Here is a 9,590-nt window from a genome sequence, read left to right as displayed (position 1 = left end):
GCACAAACTCACATCCTTTAGGTAACAGAAAATCTAATCCTGAAAAGGAAGGAAAGCTCAGGCTCAGCTATGGAAGGAAAGATGCTCAAAGCCTGGTTAGTTCTTCCATGCACTGGTGCATAACGGGACGTAAGCCTTGCTCTTCCACTTCTTTCCATTATTGGAGGGAAATTTGAAATCAGTTTCACTTGCTGCTTTAAAGAGTGGTCAGTTTGGTATTTAGCTTCAGGTTCTTTCCAGGGACTGATCTGTTTGAGGCACTGGAAGGGGAAGTTTGGTCCTTTGTCCTCAGCACCCCTACATTGTAAATGATTTTCCAACCGGTCCTGCTGCTGCTTTGTTTTTGGAATTTGTGGAGAGTGTGGTTCCCCTAGATGTTTCCAGAAATGGAATGGAAATTTCAGCCAAATTTTACAAAATGCATCTCTTGGTGACAAGGTAAATAAGGAGGGAACATTAGTTTTTTAAGCCCTAAGCACTATTTTGAAGTTTTCTCTTCATTATCATGAGTTCTTGATTTCTCCATTGTTAGCAAGAATTTGAATGAAGGGAACATTGGGTAGGGCTGGGTTTATTTGGTTTGGTATTTCTGTTTTTAAGTAGCTTTCTGATACATGTTCATTTCTAAGTCACGGTAGTTTTAAATTTCAAACAAATAACTTTGGTTTTGTGATTCAGTAAAAAATAACTTTAGGATTAATTTCATTCAAGGCACAGGAAGGTAGTCTAGCCTATATTCTTAGTCTATGGTTTAATTTTTTTCAAGTTCTTGAGTCTTAATTAAATCAAATTAAATCATAAATTTTAAACTATGCCTAAAATTTGTAAACTATGTTTAAAAATCTCCATCTTGCTTTAAGCTGCTTTTACTGAATCTGAAAATTCATAGTTTTCTTCAACTCTGAGAGATTTTATTCTACTTTCTCATTATAATCATCTCATCTATGCTCTCTTTGCTCTTCTTTTATAACTTCTATTGAACAGATACTGGAGTTGAGGATCTCATCTCCATGGCTTTCAACCATTCTCACAAACTTCCTATCACCCTGTTTTTCACCCTGTGTTTGAGGAGAATTTGTTTCCACTAATCTGCTCTTTTGGAGAAGGAAATGGCAACCCACTCCAGTAGTCTTGCCTGGAGAATCCCATGGACAAAGGAGCCTGGTGGGCTACAGTCCCTGGGGTCGCAAAGAGTTGGACACGACTGAGTGACTAACACACACAATCCGCTCTGACTTGATCAGTTCTTCTGATCAGCTAATGCATTTTAAATTTCAGGAACTACTTTTCAAATTTCTATGTTTTCTCACTGATTATTTTTCATGGATACAATATCCTTTCAAATCTTGCTGAATAAAATTTAAAATCATTTAAAATTTATCTTCTGTTTCCTTTTCTTAGTTTCCTCTGATAATACTTCTTTGTTAGTTGAGTCTGGTGCTTTTCTTTCACGGTATTGGCTCCCCTCCCCTGACAGAATCTTTGGTGATTTTGATTGTCCGATCATTTTTATTTGAGAATCAGTTTGCTTGCCTGTTCTGTTGATCATAGCCTGTCTTCAGGACCTGTGAAGGAAGGGTACAGCATGCTATCCAGAGAGAGTGAAAGTTCCCTCTCAATTCCAGGGGTCAGTGGATACTTGGACTCTGCCCCTCTGGTCCCAAAAGCCCCACTAACCATCCCACAGGCAAACATTTGATATCTAATGCCAGCAGGGGAGGAGGCTCTTCAGTGAATTATTCTATCCTAGGTTCCCCTCCACCTCTTGTATCCTTTGACTCTGGCTTGGAATCCCCCTAAATGATTCCTTCTCCTGAACCTGTTTTGATTTCCTCTCATTTTGTTTTTCTCTAGATCAGGTCCTGTCTCTCTTTTATATTTCAGCATTTCCTAAGAATTTCTGGAAAATTGATCACATTTTTTCTTATTTCCTTGAGCTGTTAGATTTCTATTCTCTTTAAGACATATATATATTTTTTAATGAGATTTGGGATGGAAGAGAAGATAGATGTGTAGGCTCAATCCACCATCTTGATCCAATCTCTATGTATTATTTTCTTTATTATCTCCAACTGTTTATCAAATAATACAAGCTCAATGTAAAAATTCAGAGAATACAGAAATAGAAAACTCCTTCTTGTGTCAGATTCCTCTAACGTCCCAACTTATATCCTCTTTTCTCCTACTGATTTTAGCTGGAGCTGGGTCAACATTTCTGTGAGAGCTTACCCTCTCTTCCTATATAAGTAGAAGTCCCAATTCTTGGTTGACAACTTCTGTCTCAAATGCATACCTTCTCTCTGGCCCCGGAACTGTAGATTGCCTGTTACAAGTTTGCTCGGTAGTTCAGAAGTGTGGGGTGTCAATATGAAATAGGGGGTTAGGGTGTCAGCCCCTTGACCAACCAGGATGAGGGCCAATCTCCCACCTTTCCTTTTCTTTAAAAAAATTAACTGACTTGGCTCTGCTGGGTTTTCACTGCTGCACCAGGCATTTCTCCAGTTGCGGTGAGCGGGGTCTATTATTGTCCAGCAGCAGTGTGTGGGCTTCTCACTGCAGTGGCGTCTCTTGTTGCGGAGCACGCGCTCTAAGGGCATGAGAGCTTCAGTAGTTGCAGCACCTGGGCTCAGAATTGCAGCTCGAGGGCTCTAGAGCACAGGCTCAATAGTTGTGACTCATGGGCTTACTTGTGGCTTCCCAGGTGGTTCAGTGGTAAAGAATCCTCCTGCCAATGCAGGAGTCTTGAGTTCGATCCCTGGGTCGGGAAGATCCCCTGGAGGAGGAAATGGCAACACACTCCAGTGTGGACAGAGGAGCCTGCAGGGTTCCACAGGGTCGCAAAGAGTCATACATGACTTAACACCTGAGCACAGGTGCATGGGTTTAGTTGCTCTGTGGCATGTTGGATCTTCCCAGATTAGGGATTGAACCTGCGTCTCTGGCACTGGCAGGCAGACTCTCCAATACTGAGTCACCAGGGAAGCCCCCATCTCTCTGATGGACAATTCCAGGAGGTTTTAGGTACTCTTCTCAGAAAGTCCCTACAAAATTAATCCCTGCTGCCCACAACAATGACTTCAGTTATGAACCCTTATATGAGCTTGTCCTTCTTACCTATTTCACTCTGCCCAATTTCTCATTCCCACTCCCTGGGATCTGCCATTTCCCTCTCTCATTTGACAATACCCTCTTCCTCTGTACTTCTAAACTTCCTCTCTCCCTCAGTCCTAATTTATCATTTCACTGTAACTCTATTAGCTCTAAAGCATTTGGAGATGCTGTCAGGATAACAGGCTCTGGAGCAAATGAGGTTGTATTGAATTATTTAGCTTTCAGCTGAAGTGGAGATAACTAAAGCAGCTGGGCTGGTTTGTAAAATCCTGGGGTAATCTGTCCACTGATTTGGTGCTTTTATCATATTAATTTTTTCCTTGTGGTTGAAAATTATAAATTTTAGGGCTATAAAGAAATATGTGTGGGCAACTTCAGTTTAGAGCCACAATCCTAAAGCTAAGGAATTATCTGTTTCTGTAGTATATAATTATGTAGCTGCAGAGCTGCAATTCTATGGAATCATGAATCTATTTAATAGGTTTATTCACACAAGGCTTTTTAAAAACATAAATACATAATTTACTCCATTTTTTTCTTTCAAAAATAGATCAAGGATTTCTACTTGAGATATATGATAGTCTCAGCCTTTGAAGCTGGCCTGTTTTTCTTGAGTGTTCCTTGCCAGAATTTGGTTCTTAATTTTTAAATGAAAGAGGCCTTTTTGTTTCTAACTCAGTAAAAAAAAAAAATGAACTCTTAAATGTTATCAGAAAGGGAAAAGGGTGGATCATTGCTAAATCTAATGCATGACCACAAATATTCTTCTATTATCTTCCCTATATTACTAGAGTGTCTTGGGAAATTGAGCTTAATAAGGGTCCAGAAACCAAGATGGGGGTGTGGAGAGTTGTGTGATTTTGTGACATCTGTGGGGTTTGCCCCACTTAGCACAAATCAGGGTCTAAATACTCACTCTCAAGATATGTGACTGCAGCAGGAAGTGAAGTATCTTTGCATAAGTTCAGTATATAGACTTAAGCACTCACATCTGGCACTTAAACACCCTTTTCCTGGTGAATCCTGAAAAACAGCCTAATTATACTCCCGAGCAAATAACTCAGGAGCAAGTCTGTTGCGTTGTAAAGAACACCAGGCATCATCAAAGTTAAAACTCTTTTCTACATCTTTGCACTTCACATCGCCACTGCCATCTCCAAAACACCTGAGATTCCCTGGGCTGTTGTCTGGGTAGAAACCGTCCCAGCACGGCTGATGGAGAAAAGAGATGAAAACTGCGGCAAGGTGTATCACCAAGGCTTACTGAACAATGACCTTTTATAGTAAGAAAGTCAAGAAAGTGGACAGGCTTGCAAGCTACCACTTCTGTGTCTCTCCCGAGGTGAGCGGAGGTGCCGTTGTGTTTCCTCTTTGGCACCAGCGTTTCTAGTGTTTTCTCGGGCCTACAGCATTCCACCCCACCCAGGCTTGCGGTGAGGAAGCCTCGGCTCCCTGGAAACCAGAGCCGGCCAGGAGGTGTCGGTGGGCTGGGGTGGCAGCTTGCCTGTTGATTACAGTCCCTGTAACGTGCAAGCCGTGGGACTGCGCGCTGTGCCCCTCCGGCTTTGCCGGGTCCGCCCAGAGCCCACCAGGTTTGCAAACAGAGACACCGAGCTCTCGGGCTGGGGGCGAGGGTCTCCGGCCCAGTGCCCACGCCAGCCCTCCCAGCGTCTGCTCTTACTGCCAGCCCCGAGAAGCTTGCCCCACAGTGCGCTTTCTAACACATCAACCCCCGGGAACAATCTGTCTCTCCCAAACCCGCCGCAGCGAGGGCGCGCTGCCCGGGCGCCTGCCTCTCCAAACCTACGGCCTCAGCGGGTCTTTTAACATATTTGAAAAGCCTGACTGTATACAGTGGGGACGCGGGGTGGGAAAGGTTGGAGGGCTCATTTTCCTGGCCAGGCTTGCCGTTCTGGGTGCACGAATTAGGCCGGAGCTGCAGCCAAATCTTTTCCCCGCTGCAGGGGGCTCGGGGTAGCGCGCGGTGAGGGGAGGTGAGCGGCGATGGGGGCGCTGCGGACCGCTCCGGCTTCGGGTGGCTGGGACTCGGGCCGTCCTCCGGGAGGCGGAGGCTGGCCGGGGGAGCCGGGCGGAGGCCGGGCAGGTGGCCCGGGGCTCGGAGGCTGATTGGCAGGTGCGGGAGTGGGTGGGGAAGGCGGGGGCTGGGCCTGGCGCTGCGGGAGGCTGCGGCCCCGCCTCTCCGCCCCCGCCGCGGGACTATCTGGTCCCGGCAGCAGCGATGTCCCCCGGCAGGAATGTCCCTCCTCAGATAATGTTATTTATATCTCTGGGCGGGTCCGCGGCTCGGCAGCACCAGGCGCCCGGCGGCCGCTGTGCCAGGAGCCCCGCGCTGCCCTCCTCCCCCTGCGCCGCCGCCGCTGCCGCCCCCGGGCTCGGGGTGGCCGCCGCTACTGCCCCAGCGCAGGTGAGTCCCGGGAGGGCCCGGCGGCCGGAGGGAGCTGGGTGCGGGTGAGGATGCGCGAGACTGGGGCGCGCGGCGCGAGCGCAGAGGAGGCGCTGGGCCCAGGGGGCGCGTGACGCACGGCGCCCAGGGGACCGGGTGGGGGCCCAGCCCTGGGTGCCGGGCGTAGAGCCCGCGGGAGGCCCTGGCGGCTGCGGCAGAGATCGCCCCGGGCGCGGGAATCCGCGTGGGTTTCGGAGGCGCTTAGCGAGCTGGGCGCTTGCTTTGGAGAGCCGGATCCTGGAGCATCGCCCGGGGGCGCTGGGAGGGCGGTGAGCGGGATGCGTGTTCTGGTCCCGGAGCTGCCTCCCCCAGAACCCTGGCATGGGCACGAAGAGGGTCTGCCTTTAGCCTGTCCGACCTCCACGCTCCCTTCTCTGCTGGGTTTCTCAGCCCTGGGGCTGCTCAGATTCCCTTCTGGGGAACTTGTCTGCGCGCTGCTGGCAGCTCCGCGCTCAGGCAGGGAGGGAAGGGCAGCGGAGGGGCCCGGGGAACGAAGCGGAGTGGCCGGGTGCAGCCCCAAGGAGAGGAGCTCAGCGTGCCCCAAGCCATCCTCCAAGAGCCCTTACCCTTCCACTCCTAAAGAGTTCCACTCCTCCAAGTTGCTCCACTCTACAGTCACCTGCCTCACCAGTTTCTCTTTCTCCAACAACTTGGCCCTGAGAAGCAGCAGAAAGTGGGAGAAATTAACAGCGTTAAAACAATCCCCAACTTCCACCAACTCGCCCAGACTTCCAAGGGTGGGGAAGTAGCGGCGGGCTTGAGTACCGTTTCCGTGACAACGAGCCCCAGGTAGGGTTCTTGATTTTCAGCCTATTAATATCCAAACCACTGTTTTCAGTGAGCAATTAGAGGCGCCAGAAAGTTAATAATAACACGCTGAAGGAAAATGCAAAGAAGCCATGGTTTAGTTTCTTAGGTGCTTCAGATGGGGGTGGTAGTGGTGGATATCTAGTGACAGTATTTTTGCACTCAGAACTCCTGTGCCGAGAGTCTAGGCTGTCACTTCTAGGTGGGAGGCAGCCGTGCAAGACCCACAGCGGTGAGTTAGTCACGATCTATATACTTCAGTTCCTAAGGGAAGTGATTCAGGTGGCTCTTGAATGAGAGGAGTCTGCAAATCAAAAATTTTAGGCACCTGTATACTATCTGCTACCTGATTCTTAGTTTCACAGATGGTACCAAATTTTATTCTAGAATTCCCTCTTTGATCATCCTCTGGTCCTATGACCTAGAGCAGGTCATTTCCTATTCCAGTGTCAGACTTTAACTCTTTTGCTAGGAGACCTGGGTTCCAGAAAGTCTTGGGCAACTCTTTTTTTTTTTTTTTTGTAGATGCAAAATATTTAACGAGTGCTGAGTGCTCAGTACCCAGCACAGCTAGGCTTGCACTTGCCCAAAGGCTGTGGGCTAATTAGAAAAAGGAATATTAAGCTCACATTGAAGAAAAGCCCCCCAGCCTTGAGACCACCTGACTTCTCAGAGGTGGATCATTTACACAGAACTTTATCAAACCCTGAGTTTAAGTATAGCTGAAAGACATCAGCCCTACACTAAAAAAATGTGGCCTTTAGACACCCCCGCCCCTTAGCTCTTGCTCTTAGCTTTATAGGTGGTCCAGTCACAATGACTGGGGATGAGCCAGTCCTGTTAATCCCAATTCTCGGAAGACTCAGTCCTCTTGTGGAATTGAAAGCACCCCAAACCTTCCAGGCATCCAGGACGGGCCTGGGTGCACAGGCGTATCAAGTTTTCCTGAGTGGCTTGCTCTGCTGAGAGCTGGAATACCGTCTTTTACTCTGGTCATTGCTTCTTCCAAGTGTTCTGAAGGCGTCTTTTAGCAGAACACCTGCTAGATGGTTAGCTTCAGGGTAGGTAAAGGTTGGCCGGAGGTAGACTCCCACCTGGGATCCTATATGACAAACTAAGAATGACTGTTTTAGGCAAATTAGCTGTGAATGAAAGTGTTGAACTAAATTAAAAATCTGACAAATCTGCCACAGTTCTGGACATAGGGTGTTTTTAGTAAATAAAAGTAATGGACTTTTTTTTTTTTTTCCCATTTTTTACATACCAAACCAATGCCTAACCTGGTACCTGGCTGTGGTGGACACTCAGTTAATCTTTGCTACATGAATGAGAGAATGAGTAAATGAACGCTCAGACTTTTCTTTATATTATCCTACTCAGTTGTCACTCTGCAAGGTAGCTCATATTATCAGCATTATCAGTGAAGAAACAGGTTCAAGGAGATTAAATAGTTTGCCTTATGTCACATAGCTGATGAGTGGTGGGGCTAGGATTCAGACTCAGCTGATCAACCTTCTTTTTGAGATTTGGCAGTCAGCAGTGGATATAGAAGTACAAGGTGGAAAGAGCTGGTTATAGGGTTGTCTCTAAGCTTCACAGTCTTTCACTCTCCAGACTTTCGGTGATACTTCTGCATATATCAGAGAAGCTTTAAAAATATTGCTGAAGGGACGGGCCACCACCCAGACTGTTCCCACCAGTGCCCCCTTCCCCGTGACAAGCCGCTGCTGACTTGTCCTCCACGGGAGATCTTCCAACCCTAGCAGGATGAAACTTGCTATTCTGAACCAAACCTGCAAAGCCCCCAAGGTTCACTTTCAAATCACATGGGTTATTTCTCTCACACGGTGGCCATTTTGCGGAAGATCTGTTTTGCAGGAACAAAATAATCATGAATATCAGTCAACACTTTGAGGAAGAGCAGGTATCAATGTTAAAATAAACTATTTACATCCTGTTGTAAAATATATATATATATTGCTGAAGGTATTGGAGACTCACTTGCTCAGAGATATTTAGCCATGCCCATTATGTGCCCGTCATTGTTTCAAGGACAGAATTGTAATTTTGGCAGTAGTCAAAGCATAGATTTTTTTTGAAAACAGATTTTCCTTTCAGTCGTGGACGTGGCCAGGAGGGCTTGATGATGCATGGGGACAGGGTGATAGGACAGAAGATAATTATAAAAAATTCATGAAGCAACGCTGTTGGACTGGTAAGGGACCTTGGAGGTCACTGAGTCTAGCCTCCTTTTTTTTTTATGTAGCTGTTTGCTTAAAGGTGAGACCCAGTGGTAACGTACCTGATGATTTATGTACAGTGGTGGTATGGACCTTCCCTGCTTCTTATCATTTTAGCCTGTTTCTTTCCTTTCTCCCGCTCAAGGCCAGTATTGGGTTTATTTCCTGAAGTTCTGCCTAATATTAAACCACTGCCGTTTTCTTTCCTTTGAGAGAGATTGTGAGAGGGTATATTTTCATGTCCAATACTTCCATCCTAGTAAAATCTTTAAAAGGTATTGGAGATAGGATAGAAGACATGAAGGGGCATTCAACTCTAAACTGCTCCATAACCTCCCCATCGCCTGTTAGGTATACAGATGTGTGTGTTTTTGCACAATAGGTATTAATATCTTGAGTTGATACAGATTTTAAGACAAATAATTACATAGCATTTCTGGAGCAGTGGAGAATGAAAAGACTTTAGAGAGTTATTGGGACTGTCAAATACCTGTTTTAATCTAAACCCAGTTGGTAAATTGCTCTTGAAGTATGATGTTCCAAATTTCAAAATCAAACACAAAATTATGCTCTCTGTTCAAGACCTGAAATAGTAGGAAACGTGACCAGCGGAAAGTTTAGAGTGATATAAAGTACATTCCTTCATAATTTTTAAATTATGACCTGCAGATTAACATTTATCAATTGACTTGGGAGGATCAAGAATGAAAGTAACCTTGCTATGTGGGTTGATGAGAAATTTAGTTTTGAAATGAGGACTGGCAGGGAAGTTCATGGATACTGGGTGCTGAAATCATATGGATATGACTAGTTGAAAATTACCATGGAAAGAAATACTTTATCTTAAAAGTAGTTTATATCGACTTAGTTTTTTTTTTTTTTTTTTTTTACAGACAGCTGTTCAGTTACTCCTCTGCTTTAGATAAGAAACCTGGGGAGGAAGAGTAAATGCGGTGGTCTGTGTGCCA

At 46.2% G+C, this 9,590-nt stretch overlaps 1 protein-coding gene across 1 annotated transcript in view; it reads left to right on the top strand.

The window, feature by feature from the left end:
- Positions 1 to 5,318: 5,318 nt before the first annotated feature.
- The window catches only part of SPTB (spectrin beta, erythrocytic), a 128,286-nt gene continuing 124,014 nt past the window's right edge, over positions 5,319 to 9,590 (top strand). Inside the window, exon 1 of the mRNA XM_043472286.1 lies at positions 5,319 to 5,536. The gene's annotated coding sequence lies outside the window, so the exon portion shown is untranslated. The remainder of the gene's footprint in view (positions 5,537 to 9,590) is intronic.

The sequence above is a fragment of the Cervus canadensis genome, chromosome 6 (genome assembly GCF_019320065.1).
Source record: "Cervus canadensis isolate Bull #8, Minnesota chromosome 6, ASM1932006v1, whole genome shotgun sequence".
Classification (NCBI taxonomy): domain Eukaryota; kingdom Metazoa; phylum Chordata; class Mammalia; order Artiodactyla; family Cervidae; genus Cervus; species Cervus canadensis.
The sequence above is the reverse complement of the archived record's forward strand: the minus strand, read 5'-3'. Positions and strand labels throughout refer to the sequence as shown.